General features: G+C 35.0%; 1 non-coding gene across 1 annotated transcript; it reads right to left on the bottom strand.

Moving 5' to 3' along the window:
• Positions 1-15804: 15804 nt before the first annotated feature.
• Positions 15805-15911, bottom strand: LOC128282873 (small nucleolar RNA R71). The gene has a single exon (XR_008273225.1). It is a non-coding gene; the product is annotated as a small nucleolar RNA R71 (small nucleolar RNA).
• Between the last annotated feature and the right edge of the window lie 2073 nt (positions 15912-17984).

The raw sequence follows: 17984 nt of genomic DNA, 5'->3' as shown, positions 1-17984 counted from the left end.
CAACTCTAGAAACTCTTTCCTTTTCTGGTTAACAAACCTTTGACTGATGTACTTTTTACGGAATTCCTCCTGAAAGAAGTCCCAAGTGACTCTCTCTTTCGGTACAACTAATACAAGTGTCTTCCACCAATGGTAGGCTGAATCTCTAAGGAGTGATACAACACATTTCATACATTCCTCAGGTGTGCAGGATAACTCATCAAAGACTCTGATAGTATTCTCGAGCCAAAATTTTGCCTGTTCTGCATCATCATCTTTCGTAGCTCAAAACTCTTCAGCTCCTTGTTTTCTGATTTTATCAACTGGTGGTTTTTCTCTTATAACCATACTTGTGACTGGGGGAGCTACATGGGTGGTCTGATGATCATGAGGGGGTGGAGGTCTAACAGCCGAATTCGTTCGAACGAACTCGGCAAACCATTCACTCATAGCTTGGAATAAGGCTTCTCAAGCCCCTCCTCCTTGACTAACTGTAACGGGCCTTTCACTACTATTTGGTGGCACCGTCCCTTCTGCGGGAGCGGGCACGTTACTCTGTACATCATCTACACCAGCTTGTTCGGGATTCATAACTATAAAAGAAAACATTTTAAAATCGACAAGAGTCGTCACACTATCACCACATAAGTATGGCATGTATAGCTAGACTCTTACTCATACTAAATATTCCGAGAGCCGACAAAACCTTTACTCTGATACTAATAAAATGTAACTCCCCATACCCGATACCGTCGTCGGAGTCGAACACGAGGTGTTAACGGACTTAATTCATTACTTAAACAGCTCAAACAATTTATTTTTAAAACTTCCAGAAAAGCTGGCAATCTGCATCACAGTCGCTTAAAAATTCATATCTAGAGTTACGAAACTCAAAATCCAATTTCATAAATTTTCCCTGAAACTAAACTCATATATCTATCAACTAATTTTTTTTTTAGAATTTTTTGGTCGGTCCAACTAGTACAGTTTATTAGTTAAAGTCTCCCCTATTTTAGGGTTCGACTGCTCTGACCTCTGTGTATTACGAATCAAATATCTCCCTATACAAAGTTCCAATTACTATGAAGTTTATTTCTCATACAACTAGACTCCATAATTAATCTTTACATGTAAAGAATGACTTATAATTATCTTTTTATAGTTTTTGGTGAATTTCCAAAGTCAGAACAGGGGATCCAAAAATCGCTCTAGCCCTGTTTCAAAAAAAATTTAAATATCTCATAAAATATATCTCATTTACCTATTTTGTTTCTTCCATTTGAAAATAGACATAATAATCTTTGATTTCATAACTTATTCATCATTTAATTCTATTTCTACTATTTTTAGTGATTTTTCAAATTCACGTCATCTCTATCTTGTCTGATTACATTTTGTGCTAATTTCACCTTTTTCATGATTTCCATTGAATAACTAGCATTTAGGCATACATAACACCAAACATGTCCTTGATTAGCCATTCCAACAGCTAATCATTATCAAGCATTTACATACCATTTATTAGCCACATCATAAGATCATACACACAAAATGGCTACGATGTTATACATGCCATACTCAAAATGAAACGTCTAACTATACCAAAATAATCCTTGTGATAGTGTGCCTGAACCTTTGACGTACTTTACGATCCCTGAGTTAGCTTGAAAAAACTATAAAAAGAAGGAAAATAAAGGGGGTAAGCATTAAGCTTAGTAAGTTTGCATGCAAATAAATAACAACATTCATAAGAACTATCTTACTACATGGCATGATACTACATAATGCAACTTCATTAATTGTCATAGACATATTTTAAACTTATTCACTTACTCACTTACTTAAATACTTACTTACTTAATCAAATTTATTAATACATTTTACTTACCTTTTTCCTTATCAAGCATACATGAACATTATGTACTTACCTTTGCTCTTCTAGCATGAACTCGTCTTACCTTTTTAGTATAACTCGTCTTACCTTACCTTACTTTATCTTGATATTCTCTTTAAATTTTCCTATTGAACCACTTGGAATACTAAGGATACACGGGTACCTCACCATTGCCATGAATTGTCATGGTCTTACGTGGTATCCTTTTGAACCCTAATGTCATGACATTTGTATCCTACACATTCCTAAGGTTCAACCGGGACTTTCTGAAATTACTTCTCTGTCAATTCATGCTTGAGTCTTCTTTGAATAATTTCATAAAATAAATTTACACATGCTGGAAATTAACAACATTAACATAAAAATAATAGAATATTACATTTATTTACCGCAAACTTACCTCAAAACAAAATACGATTAACTATATCGATTTAGTCTACTATCTTTTTCCTTCCCCGGTCTAAGTTCGGATTTTGTTCTTCTTGATCTATAATAAAAAATTTTAGCTTATTTAATACTCACATTTATTAAAACAGTCCTTGACCCAAACTTTGGCAAAATTACATTTTTCCCCTAAACTTTCACATATTTGCACTTTTGCCCCAAGGCTCGTAAATTAAAATTCATCTTATTTTCTTATGTTTTATGACATGCTGATCATTTTTCCCTTCTGTGACAACATCAAATTCACACTCTAACATGTACTTATGACTATTAGGTATTTTTACCGATTAAACCCTTTTACTCGTTTTCACTTAAAACCGAGTAGCACAAGTTGTCTAACATAATTTAAAACCTCATTTTATATCATAAAACACCAAAATACACAAATTTCACCTATGGGTATTTTTCCAAATATGAACCCTAGGTTGAATTATTGCTAGAATAAGCTTAATCAAGTTATCGGGACTCCAAAAACGTAAAGATCATTAAAAACGGGGCTTGGAATCACTTACTATGGAGTTTGAAAGCTTGAAACAAACCCTAGCTATGGAGAACCCTTGAAATTTCGTCCTAATTAAGAAGATGGACAAAAATTAGCTTTTAATTTTGTTTTTAATTCATTTTAATAACTAAATGACCAAAATGCCCTTACTACTAAACTTTCCAAAAATTCCATCCATGTCCAATTTTTGTCCATAGACATAGAAATTGTTGAAATTTCTATTTAAGACCTCCTCATTACTATTCCAAAGCAATTTCATACAAAAAACTTCTAGAATGTAAGTTTTGTAAATTATTCGATTTAGTCCCTAATCTCAACTTAAGCACCTTATGCATAGAATTTCATCACGAAATTTTCACACAATCATGAAATCATATCATGAACCTCAAAATAATAATAAAATAAAATTTTCTACCTCATATTTGTGGTTTTGTAACCACTATTCCGTTTAGGCCCTATTTTGGGATGTTACAAAGGCCTCTTTGGATTTTATTTTTAATTTGGGGATTTAAATTTGTTTTGCTTTAATACTGCTAGCAGTAGGAAAAAATGCAGGTTTTCAAAAAGATAAATTCTTTTAAAAAATATGACGAATACGTAAATAGTTTTAAGATCTACCGCTAGAAAACAATGTTTTTCAAGTAAACACTAGTACGCAATTGTTTTAAAAAGCTTTTGCTACTAACGAGGTTTTGAAATTAATAACATTTTAAAGTAAATACTTTTGATAGTGACGCAAGTTTTAAAATCATCTTTTAGATCACACAAAGAGGCTTAATAAAGATTGGGCTTTGCAAACGATATCATACCTTACGAATAACAGTTCAATGTGAAATCGCCAGATTCAACCATAACGTCCAGGCCGGGTTCGAGGGTGTTACAAGAGTAAGGAGTTTAGAGAGACTTAGCATTGAATAAGGAAGGGGTACTCTATTTCTGCGGTAGATTCTACATACTTTGTGTTGAAAAGCTTAGATATGTGATCTTTACAGAACATCACAGTAGCCTTATGCAATAAGATGTTCCAAGATTTCTACAAATTGTATTGGTGACCTAAATTAAAGCGAGACGTCACCAACTTTGTGGCAAAGTGCCTAGTCTGTTAGAAGGTAAAAGTAAAGCATCAAGTTCCCTCAGGATTATTATAACCACTGAAAATTCTAGAGTGGAAGTGATAAAGGATCACATGGACTTTGTTTCAGGCTTTCCTTTGACTTCAATAAGAAAAGATGCGATATGGGTGATTGTGGATCGCCTTATAAAGAGTTCACACTTTTTAGCAGTCTGCACAAACTATACTTTGCAAAAACTGGCAGAATTGTACATTATAGAGATAGTGTGACTCCATGGTGTACCAGTTTCCATTACCTTCAATTGAGATCCTCGATTCACATTCAGATATTGGAAAAGTTTACAAGAAGCTCTAGGTTCAAAACTCAATTGCAGTATTTCTAATCATCCACAAATAGATGGTCAATTAGAGAGGGTGATACAAGTATTGGAGGATATGCTGGAAGTTGTGTGTTAGAGTTTGCAGGAAGTTGGGTACGTTATTTACCTCTAGCGGAGTTTGCATATAAAAATAGCTACCAAACAAGCATCCAAATGGAACCCTTTGAAGCATTATATGGAAGAAAATGTAGAACCCCCTTGTATTGGGTAGATTTGGGTGAAAGACGAATAGTTGGACCAGAGTTAGTCATGAAAGAGAGGAAAAATGAAAGATAATATGCGAACGATTGAAAAATGTTTTAGACAGACAAAAATCCTGTGCTGACTTAAAATGACGAGATATTGAGTACCAAGTAGGCGAGCAAGTGTTCTTAAATGTCTCGCCATGGAAAAAGGTTATGAGATTTAGGCGAAAAGGGAAATTAAGTCCAAGATTCATTGGTCCATATGATTTGGTTGAAAGGATTGGTCTAATGCCCTATCGACTCAAGTTGCCACCAGAACTTGAGCAAATCCATGTTGTTTTCCATTTGTCCAAGCTAAGGAAATATCATGTAGACCCATTCCATGTTGTGTTAGTAGGCGAAATTGAGGTGTGGCCTAACCTTACATATGATGAAGAACCAATGGAAGTTGTAGCTTACAAGGAAAAAATCTTTTGAAACAAGAAAATTCCCCTAGTCACAGTGTTGTATTGAAACCACAAAACTAGCAAAGCCACTTGGAAAACCAAAGAAACAATAAAGTGTCAATATCCTCATCTGTTCTAACATAGGTAATTTCAAGAAAGAAATCCCTTAAGAGGGGGAGAGTTGTAATACCGAATAGATTCTAAGAGTTTTAGGCCTGGCGAGTTTGCCAGAAGGCTTGACGAGTTGGTGTTCGCCAAAAGGCTTGGTGAGTAGGGGGTTCACCAAAAGGATTAGAGAGCTGGAGTCGCTAGTGGGCCTAGTGAACTGTGATTACTATTTTGGGCCAAAAGTCAAAAGTAAGAGTAGTCAAAGGGTAACTATATGAAAATTAGGAAGTCAATTTTTTTTTCTCTTTGTAATACCATCCATGCATGTAACTCTTTCTTATGTCTACTGGAACTTGGGTATCCTAAGAAAATCAAAACACTTAGCACCTGTAAATGAAGCCTTTCCCATAAAAAATCATATTCTTTTGAAACGACAAAATTCTATCAAATCTTTTTATCAATTATCTTGTTGTCAAGTTTTACAAGAACAAGAACCCATAACCTAGCTCTTAGGATCTAAGGTAAGATTTTGTTTCTCTGTTGTGTTGATGTTTAGAAGTAATTAGGAAAGTTTTACAACAAAGGAAACTTGGTTGGCCAAAAGATTGGCATGTACGAACCTCGATTCGTTTGTGTTTATGTATGAGCTATAATGTAATTTTTGCTATTAGTGACTTGTGTATGTTTGTGAAATTACGAACTTGACAGAACCATCTACAAGTAAAACAAGGGAAAAGTGAAGCTTCGTAAAGCTTTCAACAAATTGGTGAGTGCTCAGGGATTACCACATGCATGTGTGAACCGTAGTGTTAATTAAGAGCTTAAGGTTTTATCCTAACTTTCAAACATAAGTCTTTTCTAAACTATTTTTTTGTGAATATGTTAAAAATGTGTTCTTATGAACAGTGAAATGCGAACTCAATTCTGCGAGCTAGATATGAACAGTGATCTGTGAGCTCATCATGATTTGCGAGTTTTATTTTTAAGTTTTTTTTTGACACTATAATCTTATAAAATCATTGGATATAATGGCAATCCATAATATTGTGAATACTCACCTTTATGTTTTTTGTTTTGGGCGAGAGGCCATGGGACAGGTTGGAGAGATAAGGGAATGTCAAGCTAAACTCCATCCAATGGGACATGCTAATGTGTTTGGAGAGTGCTTAGCTTTATGCTACACTTATAGGATGTAACATCCCAATTTTGAGCCTAGTCGAAACAGTGGTTTTAAGACCACAAATCCGATGAGAAAAATTTTATTTTTATTATATTTTTATGGTCTGCAATTTCACAGAATGATTTCATGAAAATTTCATTCAAAAATTTTGACGTTTGGGCACTCAATTTAGTGAAAAGGACTAAATCGTAAAAGGTGCAAAAGTTGAGTTTTACATGCCAGAGATGTCCAATTGTTATGAAATTTTAAATTAGAGGTCCTTATATGTAATTAGACCATTGGTTAAGTTTGTGGACAAAAATGGACATGGTTAGGCATGTTTCCAAAGTTTTTCATTAAGGGCATTTTGGTCATTTAGTTATTAAAATGAATTAAAAAAAATTAAAAGCCAAATTTTGTCCATCTTTAGCCTCTTGGCCGAAATTTGCATGGAGAAACCATGGAAAGGGTTTTTGAAGCTTCCAAGCTTGATTTTAAGTCTGTTCTAGCCTCGTTTTAAATGATTTTTACGTTTTTGCAATCCCCGTAACAAGATCTACCTATTTCTACCATTAATTTGAGCTAGGGTTCATGTTTAAAAATTTAATCATGTGTGATATGCATGAATTTTGGTGTTTAATGGTAGAAAATGAGTGTTGGGTGTTAAATAAACGACTTTTACTAAGCGATTTTCGACGAAAATGTCCAAAAGGACCATTTTGTAAAAGTTGTAAAAATGGTATAAAAGGGTGTTTTGATGATAATTGTAGATTTGTATAGTTATGAAAATGGTTTGGCTAGGCTTGTAGAGTGATAAAATTGAATAAAAATCACTTTACGAGCCTACGGGCAAAAGTGTAATTTTGACAAAGTTTAGGGGCAAAAACATAATTTTGCAAAAATGTGATTTTTGGATCACATTAATTAATGTGACTAATAATTGGACTAAATGTGATATTATAGATCAAGGACAATGAGGATTGGACCTAGATCGGGTGAAAAATGGAAAATCAACGGCTAAGTTCCTTTTTGCTATTTTGGTGCCGAGGTAAGTTCGTGTGTCAATAATATTGCAATGTTATATTTGAATTGAAAATTCTATATTATTATTGTACGAATGGCATGATTTAATATATTGAAAAGTGATGAAAGAATGGTATATAAAATTTGTGAGAACAATAATATATGACTAGTAGCACATAAAATGTTTGATGGTTCAATCATTGATGGCTTGCTATATAATAGTGAATATATTGAGAATTTTATATAATATGACATTTTATTAAGTTGGATAATTTGTGAAAGAGTGAAAAGGAAAGTAAGTTTGTATGTAAATAATATATCATTTTTGCTTATGTTATAATATTTTGTTATTATATGAGAGGTGGTTACATATTGAACAATCATTTGATGTAAATCATGAATTGAAATTGATTATGGATGAATTGGTAAAATCTTGAAAAGTGGGGAATTTCCTGGTTGGACCTTCGGAATAGAAAAGTTACGAATGATCCGTTGTGAGAACACATGTGTAGTACTATATGCAGGCTAGTATGTGTTTAAAATGGTTTTAGGTTATGTGTGTAGTACTAAGTGCATGCTACTATGCGTACCCGATAGCTTTGATCACATGTGTGCTACTAAGTGCAGGCCACTATGTGTAAAAGATAGCTTTGGTCACAAGTGTGGTACTATGTGAAGGCCACTTTGTGAAGAAGGTAGCTTTGACTACAAGGGTGGTACTATGTGCAGGCTACCGGGCATCCGTTATTATTCTGATGTGTTCAACGGGGAATGACTAGGTGTAATTGAATATGGCTATGTGATGAATAAGTGAAGGTGTATGTAACCTTATGAGCAACATGCTCGATATGTGATCGAACTTTGATAAGATTGATATGGAGTAAGTGTTACAATGAAAGTTACTATAAAGAAAACATGAAAGAGTGAAATTTAGTAATAAAACAGTTTTGGATAGCAGCAGTTGTGTGAATTTAAAAAATCACCAAAAATGGTGAAAATCGAATTATAAGTTGAATAAGATATGAAATAAAATATTATTGAGTCTATTTTCATATAAAAGAAACGGTGTAAGCAAAATAATTTCATATTATGAGATATTTGAATTCTTGTGAGACAGAGTCAGAATGAGTTCGGAATCCCCCGTTCCGAATTGGGAAATCACTATAAATTGTACAAAAATAATAATGGGTTATAAATTATATGCTTAAAATAATTAATGAGTCCATTTTCAAGGGAAATAGATGGGAGCATCATCTGAGTCCCGTACTATGAGATAATTAATTCGTAGTGAAGAGATCAGAATTGTTAGATAGAAAAATAGGGGTAACTTTAAAGAATAAAACGTACTTATTGGCTAGATGAAAAATTCTAAAAATTTTATGGTAAGAAGATATGTGAGTCTAGTTTCTGGGAAAATTAACGGTTATCAATTTGGAGTTCTATAGATCTAGATATAAATAATTTAGTGAGCATAACTCGAGAAAATAGCTTAACTGGACTTTGAATAAATAGAGAGGAATTAAAAAAATAGCATGTTAACACATTGCTTATTATTTTTCATGTGAGCTTACTAAGCGTAAAGCTTACTCCCTCCTTTCCATTTCTTTTAGTGTTGTCAGGTCGACTTGGGGTTGGAGATCGTCGGAGGCTGCATCACACTATCAAGCCAATACCTTTGGAGTATTGATACATATGTTAGAAATATCAAGTGAATGGCATGTATAGAGACCTAGTTCTATGACATGTGTTATTATGATTTGGCTAAATGTATTGGCCTATATCTAGCTATTGTATATGGCCATGAGAGGTGGCTCATATTGATTATGGTTTGTAAGTCTAGCTAATCATGTTACATTTTAATGCAAATGATGTGATTATATGAATATGTTTGTTTGCCATGCATGGTTGGTAATATGTCATGTGTGTTGAATGCATGATTTATGACAGATCGAGGTGGTCATGACCATGAATTAAACGTGTAATATGGTAATAAGATGATAGTGCCTTGAACATGGATGTTTTATGTATAAGTTAGTAACCATAGTTTAATGGTATAAGTGATTAATGAGATGACAAGGTCAAATGAATGTGTAATAATGTGGCTAGACTAGTTTATCATGAGTAGGTGGAACATATGTATAATAACAAGCTAATGTTGAATGTGTCTTAATAAAGAGTGTTTAATCACTAAAATGATGCCATGAGTTGTGAGTTTGATGTGTATAAGGTTGTAAGCGCTTGTGGGAAACATGAAAGCTTGGAAAATAGCCTAAGTGTTAGCCACACGGGCAGAGACACAGCCATGTGTCTCAGCTGTGTGGAGGACACGGCCTAGGACACGGGCGTGTGGCCTGGCCGTGTGGTTCAAATTGTTTTGCTGATGTCACAAATAGAGAGTTACATAGGCTGAGGACATAGGCGTGTCCCAAGCCACACGGGCGTGTGTGACCACACGGTTCAACACACACGGGCGTGTGACTCTCCAAAGCAAGAAATTTTCTAAGTTGTCCAAATTTTATCGAAAGTTCTCGGTTTAATCCCGAACACCCAATGCATGTTTTAGGCCTCGAAGGCTTGTATAAGGGACGATAGACATGTGTTTGAAAAGTTTTAATTTGGACAAAAAATTTATGGCCCAATTTTTGCATGAATGATTGTGTATGTGTTCGGTAATGCCTCGCATCCTATCTCGATCTTGGGTACGGGTAAGAGGTGTTACATGGGACATGATAAGACTCTTTGAGTCAAAGTGAGGAGGTATAAGGAGATTCGTTTATCCAACAGTAAAGTACATGTTAATAAGATTGTGTTTTTCAAAATATTATGTTTTATTGTTTTTAAACTAACTGAATGTGAGTAATTGCAAACCAAACTTTGCATAAGTATGGTGAACCCAATTCGCCATTTAGTGATGTTGTCAAAGCTTTTGTTTAAATCATGTTTTGTGCGTGCTATGTAGTTATACTTGTATATTCATTGAGTTCAAAAGAGGTTACAGACTCTTTTCTAAACATTATAGATAGTTAGATTGCATGATGAGTAGCAGCAAAGCGAGTGATCAGGGTGAAGCATAAACACTAGAAAGGTAGTACAAGCGACTTTGGATACAAAGGCAATGTGGAAAGTAAAGAAGCAAGTAATTGGGTGAGGAGGATACAAGAGGGATCGTGACTCGCAAATCTTCGATAGAAATGTTAAACAAAGTTTCAGAACAAACCACTTGCGATAGTTGAGTAACACCTAGGATGAAAAAGGGAGTCCACATAAACCCTCAAGCTAGCCACTTTGCAAACATTGTGAGTGAAGGCGCTCTAGTGAATGACGTAAAGTGACTAAGCGATTCTTCAAGAGTGGATCCAAAAAGCATATGATAAAAGATTGCCCAGAACGATAAGAGAGGTCCTAAATGCAGAATGCAACTTAGGTAAGAGCCAGTGTTCATGAATGAGGTCGAAGCAAAGGTAGTAACACAAGGTAGGTTAGGAAGAAAAATTTAGCTCACATGGTTACTACCCAAGAAAAAACAGAAAGTCTCGTACGAGTCTATGCAGTAAGGGAACCACAGGATCAGGGATTGACTGATGTTATCAAAGGTACCTTCACTCTACAAACTATTCCACTGTTTTGTTTTATTGACTTTGGTTTTACTCATTCGTATGTATTAAGTGAAGTAGCTTTTGAGTTGGGAATTCTAGTAGAAACCATAAATAAAGCCATGATTGTCACTAGTTTGTTTGGGGCAAGCCTTATTCACAAACTTGATGGAGTTTTCATTCTACGAATTCAATGTAATCTTGGGAATGGATTGGTTAACTGAACATAAAGCCAATATAGATTTCAAACTAAAAAGGGTGACCTTGCAAAGTGATGAAGGCGGTGAAATTATGGTGGTAGGAGAGCGAGCTCAATTTTTGTCCAATATGGTATTAGCAATGAAAGTAGAGAGAATGATGGGTAAAGGCTACAAAGCCTAGCTCGCATTTATGATGGCTTTGCAAGATAAGTCAGCAAGGTTTTACGAGAAATGTACTATAAAAGACTTTCCTGATGTATTTCTAGAAGAGGTACTTGGTTTACCTACAGGCCGCGAAGTAGAGTTTGCCATCGAGTTGTACCTTGGTAGTTCGCCAGTTTCCATTGCGCCTTATCACCTATCGCCTAAAGAACTTAACGAACTGAAGATACAAATTTAGGAGCTTCTTGACAAAAGTTTCATTTGACTAAGTACATCACCGTAGGGACCATCAGTGCTGTTTGTAAAGAAGAAAGATGGAAAATTAAGGATGTGCATCGACTATAGAAAGTTAACAAATTGGTTGTAAAAAAATAAGTACCCTTTACCAAGAATTGACAACCTATTCGACCTATTGTATGGTTTCGTAGTATTATTAAAGATAGATTTGCAATCTGGTTACTACCAACTCAAAGTAACAGAGCCAGATGTGTTGAAGACAACATTCAGAACAAGATATTGGCACTATGAGTTTCTTGTTATGCCCTTTGGGTTGACAAATGCACCTGTTGTATTCATGGATTTGATGGATCGAGTGTTCCATGAGTACCTAGATCGATACATGGAGGTTTTTATAGACGATATCCTAGTTTATTCGTCAACAAGGAACATGATACTGATTACGAACTGTGTTACAAATTTTGCAAGAGCAACTATTCACTAAGCTCAGTAAGTGTGATTTGTGGCTCAAAGAAGTTGCATTTTCTGGTCATGTGGCTTCAGAAGAAGGAGTTCGCGTAGACCCAAAGAATATTAAAGTGATTGTGGAGTGGAGACTACTAAAGAGTGTTACTAAAGTATAAAGTTTTCTAAGGCTTGTAGGGTATTATCGCAGATTTGTTGAGAGATTCGCCACCATAGGAATGCCCTTAACAAAGTTATTTTAGAAGGATGTAGAGTTCGTATAGACTTAAAAAGGTAGCAAAGCTTCAATAAACTCAAAGCGATACTCATGAGAGCACTTGTGATGATTCAACAAGAACAAGAGAGGAACTTTGTAGTCTACAGTGACACGTAACACACGGGTTTAGGATGTGTCTGATGCAAAAAGGAAAGGTACTTATGCTTCAAGACAACTGAAGATTCATGTGTGAAACTATCCAACCCACTATCTAGAGCTAGCATTTGTTGTGTTCGCACTCAAGATTTGGCAACACTACTTATATGGTGAAATGTTTACTATTTATACAGACCATAAGAGCCTCAAGTATTTTCTCACACAGAAGGAATTAAAGTGTCAAATAAGATGGATAGAGCTACTGAAGTACTATGACTATATGATGTAGTATCACCATGGCAAGGCGAATGTGGTAGCAGATGCCCTAAGTAGGAAGATAGTAAGTGAGCTACGAGCACTGTTCACATGAATGAGTATAGAAAGTGATGGAGGACTACTTGCAGAGTTACAAGTAAGATCAAACCTATCACAAAAAATCAAAGAGAAGCAAAATTTAGATGAAGAGTTAGTGAAGATGATTCGCTAAGTGGGACAAGGTGTACAATGGGACTTTGTAGTGAATGATGAAGGAAAAATCTGTTTTCGTGGAAGACTTTGTGTGCCCAAAGACAAAAAGCTTTGGAATGTGATTCTTTGTGAAGCTCTCAATAGTCCTAATACAATGCACCCAAGAAATAACAAGATGTATGATGATCTTCGATAATTATATTGGTAGCTTGGATTGAAGCGAGTTGTCATAGAATTTGTGGTGAAGTGTCTAACCTGCCACAAGGTGAAAGCAAAACATCAATATCCATCAAGGTTACTTCAACCACTAAAAATTCTTGAATGCAAGTGGGAAATGATCACCATGGACTCTGTGTCAAGCATTCCAAAAAGTCTAAGTAAGAAGGATGCAACATGGGTGATTGTAGATCACCTTATGAAGGGTACACATTTCCTAGCTATTCCTACAAGCTATACATTGCAAAACCTGGCAGAGTTTTGACATTATCGAGATAGTGAGACTTTACAACATACCAATTTCCATTATTTTCAATCAAGATCCATGATTCACATAAAGATTTTGGAAGAGTTTGCAAGAAGCTTTGGGAATGAAGCTTAATTTTAGTACGGTATACCACCCACAAACAGATGGCCAATTAGAAGAGTGATATAAGTGTTGGAAGACATGTTGCGAAGTTGTGTGTTGGAATTCACAAGAAGTTGGGAACATTACTTATCTCTAGAAGAATTCGCGTATAACAACAGTTACCAAGAAAGTATTCAAATAGCGCCTTTGAAGCATTTTGGGAGGAGTTAGATAAAAAGCAAATCGTTGGACCTGAGTTGGTTCATGAAACAAAGGACAAGGTGAAGATGAGTTGTGAAAGGATAAAAGTTGTTTCAGATAGACAAAAGTCTTACACTAATTTGAAATGGCGAGATATTGAGTATCAGGAGGGAGAGCAAGTGCTCTTTAAGGTATCACCATGGAAAAAGGTGCTAACTTTTGGGCGTAAAGGGAAGCTAAGTCCTAGGTTCATTAGCCCTTATGAAGTGACATAAAGGATTCATCTAGTGGCTTATAAACTTAAATTGCCACTATAGCTTAATCAAATTCATGATGTGTTTCATGTGTCTATGCTAAGAAAGTATCGAGCAGACCTATTGATAACTCTTGAAAAGAGTTATATTTCGGGCCTCTAGATTGAATTAATTGTTTGTAATTAAGTAAATATGTTTGCATTTTTAGGATATTTTTAGAAGATTGCATAACCAAGCTTGGATTGTGCTATAGATGTCATTATTTGTTAATAAGGAAGAAATGTATTGGTTATTGTTCGCAGCAAGTGCCAGATGAAGAAGAGAAGAGATAAAGGAGAAAGAAAATGGATGAAGTGAAATATTTCCATGGCAAAATGTTGGTTACATTGGCAACAAGAATGCCATAGAAATTCTAGGAATATGATGGAGTACTTAGTCCACGTCACTCTCAGCCAGTTGTACTTGTACCAGATAAACCACCCTGAAAAAGAGGAAGCAAAAGATGTGTGCTGAGAGGGCGGTACTTACCCTATAAAGGAGGAAAGAGAAAAGAAAAGAGGGGACGAGAATTTTGAGGAGGGAGGTACTTACCCTGTAGTTTTGACTTTATTTTCTGATTTGAACTTTGTGATTTGTAAACTTGAATAATGATGTTGGATGTTTTATTTTGGATTTGAATGTCCAATCAATGAGCTAAATCCCATTGGGTTGGAATTATTTGGGTGAACTTTTACTATCTTTAATGCCCATGGTCTAATTTTGAGTAGATTACTATTTCATTCGATTTGTGGTTATTTTAAATGCATTCGTGCAAGCTCTAGACATAGATGATTGTATGGTATATTGTTAGATCTAATTTATTTTTGAAAGGATTAAATAAATTGGATTATTATCGGTTGATACAGGCAAGTATTTGAAAGAATATTTGTAGCACTCTAGACGTAGAAGTTGCGATTTGTACAAGGTAGGGAAGAACAATTTGGATATCATTCTTGAGTTTTGTAGGTATACAAAAACTTAAAATAATAGCTTAAGGTCTGGCTCTCGAAAGAAGTAGACTGCAATAGTGAATCCCTGAGCAGTAGAATGGTCAAGATTTTGCCATGGCATTATTATGATATAAGAATAAAGCCTGAGTAATTCCAACCTTTATCATTCAACAGTGCAAATCCTCACCACTTATTCTTTGAGAAATACCACAACATTTCAATTGCCTTAGCATTTTTCATTCATAATTGATTTTTTTAATCCATTCATTAATTCTCTTCATCAATTTGTCATCTATTTCTTTTGCATAGTTTATTTAGTCAAATTCATAATAATAGCATAACCATTTTTTTATCAATTTTGATCCCTATGGAGACGATACTCACTCATCACTTTATTACTTGATTTGATGTGTATACTTGCACATTCGCATTACACATTCACGTGAGACAAGTTTTTGGTACCGTTGCAGAGGATCGGCAATATTGGTGAAGATTTGGTGTGTTGTTACCTATTTAATTTTGTTAGTTTAGCTTAATTAGTTGTTTTGATTTTTATTTTTCAAGATTTTTGTTGGTGCATGAGTAGAGATATTTTTGCACTTGAAGAGTATTCTTTTGATCTAGAAGTTGAGAGAAACTTGAGAAGAAGGAGAAAAAAATTGCGAGAAATGGAAATAATTAGAAATGATCAAGTCAGAGAAGAGCCATTACATCAAAATGGAAAGGATGTTGATATTCCTCGAATAATAGATGACAGAGACAGACTCATCAGAGAACATGAATTGTTGACCTTGGATGATCTGAATCCAAGAATTGTCAAGCCACATATTCAAGCTTAACACTTTAAGTTAAAGCTGGTTTGTTTCAAATGTTACAAACTATAGGGCAGTTTATCGGATTGCCTACTGTAGATCCATGGTTGCACTTAAGACTCTTTTTGAAAGTCTGTGATTCATTTAGGGAGCTGGGTGTTCTTGAAGAATCCCTGAGACTGAAGTTATTCCCTTATTCATTATGAGATCGTGCCAGAGCATGGTTAAATGCATTACAGTTAGGTGCAGTGGCATCTTGGAATGAACTTTGTCAGAGGTTTCTACTAAGATATAATCCTCCAAACATGAACACCAAATTGATGAATGATATTATGGCCTTTCGGTAATCTGAGGATGAAACATTATATGAAGCATGAATGCAATTCAAGGAGTTAATTAGAAAATGCCAAATGCATGATTTTCAACATTGGACACAAATGGAAATGTTTTACAATGGATTGAATACGCATACAAGGATGGTGGTTGACGCATTTGCCAATGGGACTTTGCTCGATAAATCATATATTGAGGCATATGAAATTTTGGAGAGGATAGCAAACAACAATTATCAATACCCCACTACAAAACTAGGGACTAGAAGAAGAGTTGCTGGAGCAATAGAACTTGATGTGATGACTTCCCTAACAACTTAGGTATCATTTTAACGAATATGATTAAAACACTAAAAAGACCAGCTATAGTGCAGGAAATGAAAGTAGCTGAGTCAGCGTGTGTTTATTATGGAGAAGATCGTGTTTTTGATGATTGCCCATCAAACCCAGCCTCAGTTTATTATATGGGAAATTTTAATCTCAAGAACAACCCATATTCCAACACATATAATTCAGGGTGGAAACAATCTCCCAATTTTAGTTGGACTAATCAAGGGGTGGGAAATTCCAGCAATGCTAATCAGTAGAATGTTGCAAGTGCACCACCTGGATACAATCAGCCCATGCCATGGCAAAATGCCTAGCAAAATTTAGCTTCGAGTTCTTCAGCTATGGAAGATCTATGAAGGAATACCTGGCCAAGAATGATGCTATCATTCAATGTCAAGCTGCATCTTTAAGAACTTTAGAAAATCAAGTGGGGTAAATTGCCAAAGCATTAAGCTTAAGGCTGCAAGGAGAACTGCCGAGTGATACCAAAAATTCACGACTCAAATGAAGGAACAGTGCAAAGCCCTTACACTTAGAAGTGGCATGCAACTACCAGGAGTTGTTAATAACACCACTATTGAAGAAGGTAGTTCAAATTTCACAAATAAGAAGAATTCAGAACCAGTGGTGGAGCAGGCTACAAAAGAAAAAAGAAAGAAGAAAAATGTTGAATTAGATTCATCTTGTATTGCCAATCAAAATTGCACGACAAAACAACCTCAACAAATGGAAGGAATGCCACCACCACTTTTTCCCCAGCGTTTCCAAAAATCTAAGTAAGATTTTCAATCTAATAAATTCTTAGATGTCCTAAAGCAACTGCATATCAACATACCATTGGAAGCATTGGAATAAATGCCCAACTATGTGAAATTCATGAAAGATATCTTATAAAAGAAGAGAAGGTTAGGGGAGTTCGAAACTAACGCTCTCACTGATAGGTGCACAACAATGTTGTTAAAACAAATTGCCACAAAAACTGAAGGATCTAGGGAGTTTTATTATACCTTCCTCTATTGGAAATTATTATGTAGGCAAAGAATTATGCGACTTAGGTGAAAGTATAAATCTAATGCCTATGTCTATTTTCATGAAGCTAGAATAGGGAAGGAAAGACCTACAACTGTCACATTGCAATTAACTGATCGTTCATATGCACATCTAGAAGATAAAATCGAATATGTGTTGGTAAGAGTTGACAAATTTATTTTTTCCAGTAGATTTTATTATTCTGGAATGTGAGGCTGTTAAAGAGCTACTAATCATACTTGGGAGACCTTTTCTAGCAACTGGTAGAACATTAATTGATGTGCGAAAAGGTGAATTAACAATGAGAATTAAGGATTAGCAGATAACCTTTAATGTTTTTGATGCTATGAAGTGTGCAGATAGAGATGAAGAATGTCGTGCTATTGATATTGTTAACACAATAGTTCAAGAAGAATTTGTAGAATTTTATCACAATAATTCTAATGATGAAGTAAACTCATTTGAGTTAATTGAAGCAGAAATGATTGAAGAGCTTGGTGAACTGATGGGAGCTAAGAAAATTGAGAATGGATCAAGGAGAAATTTTGAATCATTAAATTTATCGGACTATTCTTTTAAACCTCCTTGACCATCTATAGAAAATCCTCTTACGTTGGAATTGAAGCTTTTGCCAATACATCTGAAGTATGCTTACTTGGGAGATAACAACACATTGCCAATAATTATCTTTGCGGTATTTACATTAGATCAAAAGGCTCAATTGTTGAAAGTTTTAAAGAAATCTAAGAAGGCATTGGGGTGGATGATTGCGAATATTAAAGGAATTAGTCTAGCAATCTGCA

The sequence above is a fragment of the Gossypium arboreum genome, chromosome 10 (genome assembly GCF_025698485.1).
Source record: "Gossypium arboreum isolate Shixiya-1 chromosome 10, ASM2569848v2, whole genome shotgun sequence".
Classification (NCBI taxonomy): Eukaryota; Viridiplantae; Streptophyta; class Magnoliopsida; order Malvales; family Malvaceae; genus Gossypium; species Gossypium arboreum.
This window is presented reverse-complemented; position numbering and strand designations above follow the sequence as displayed.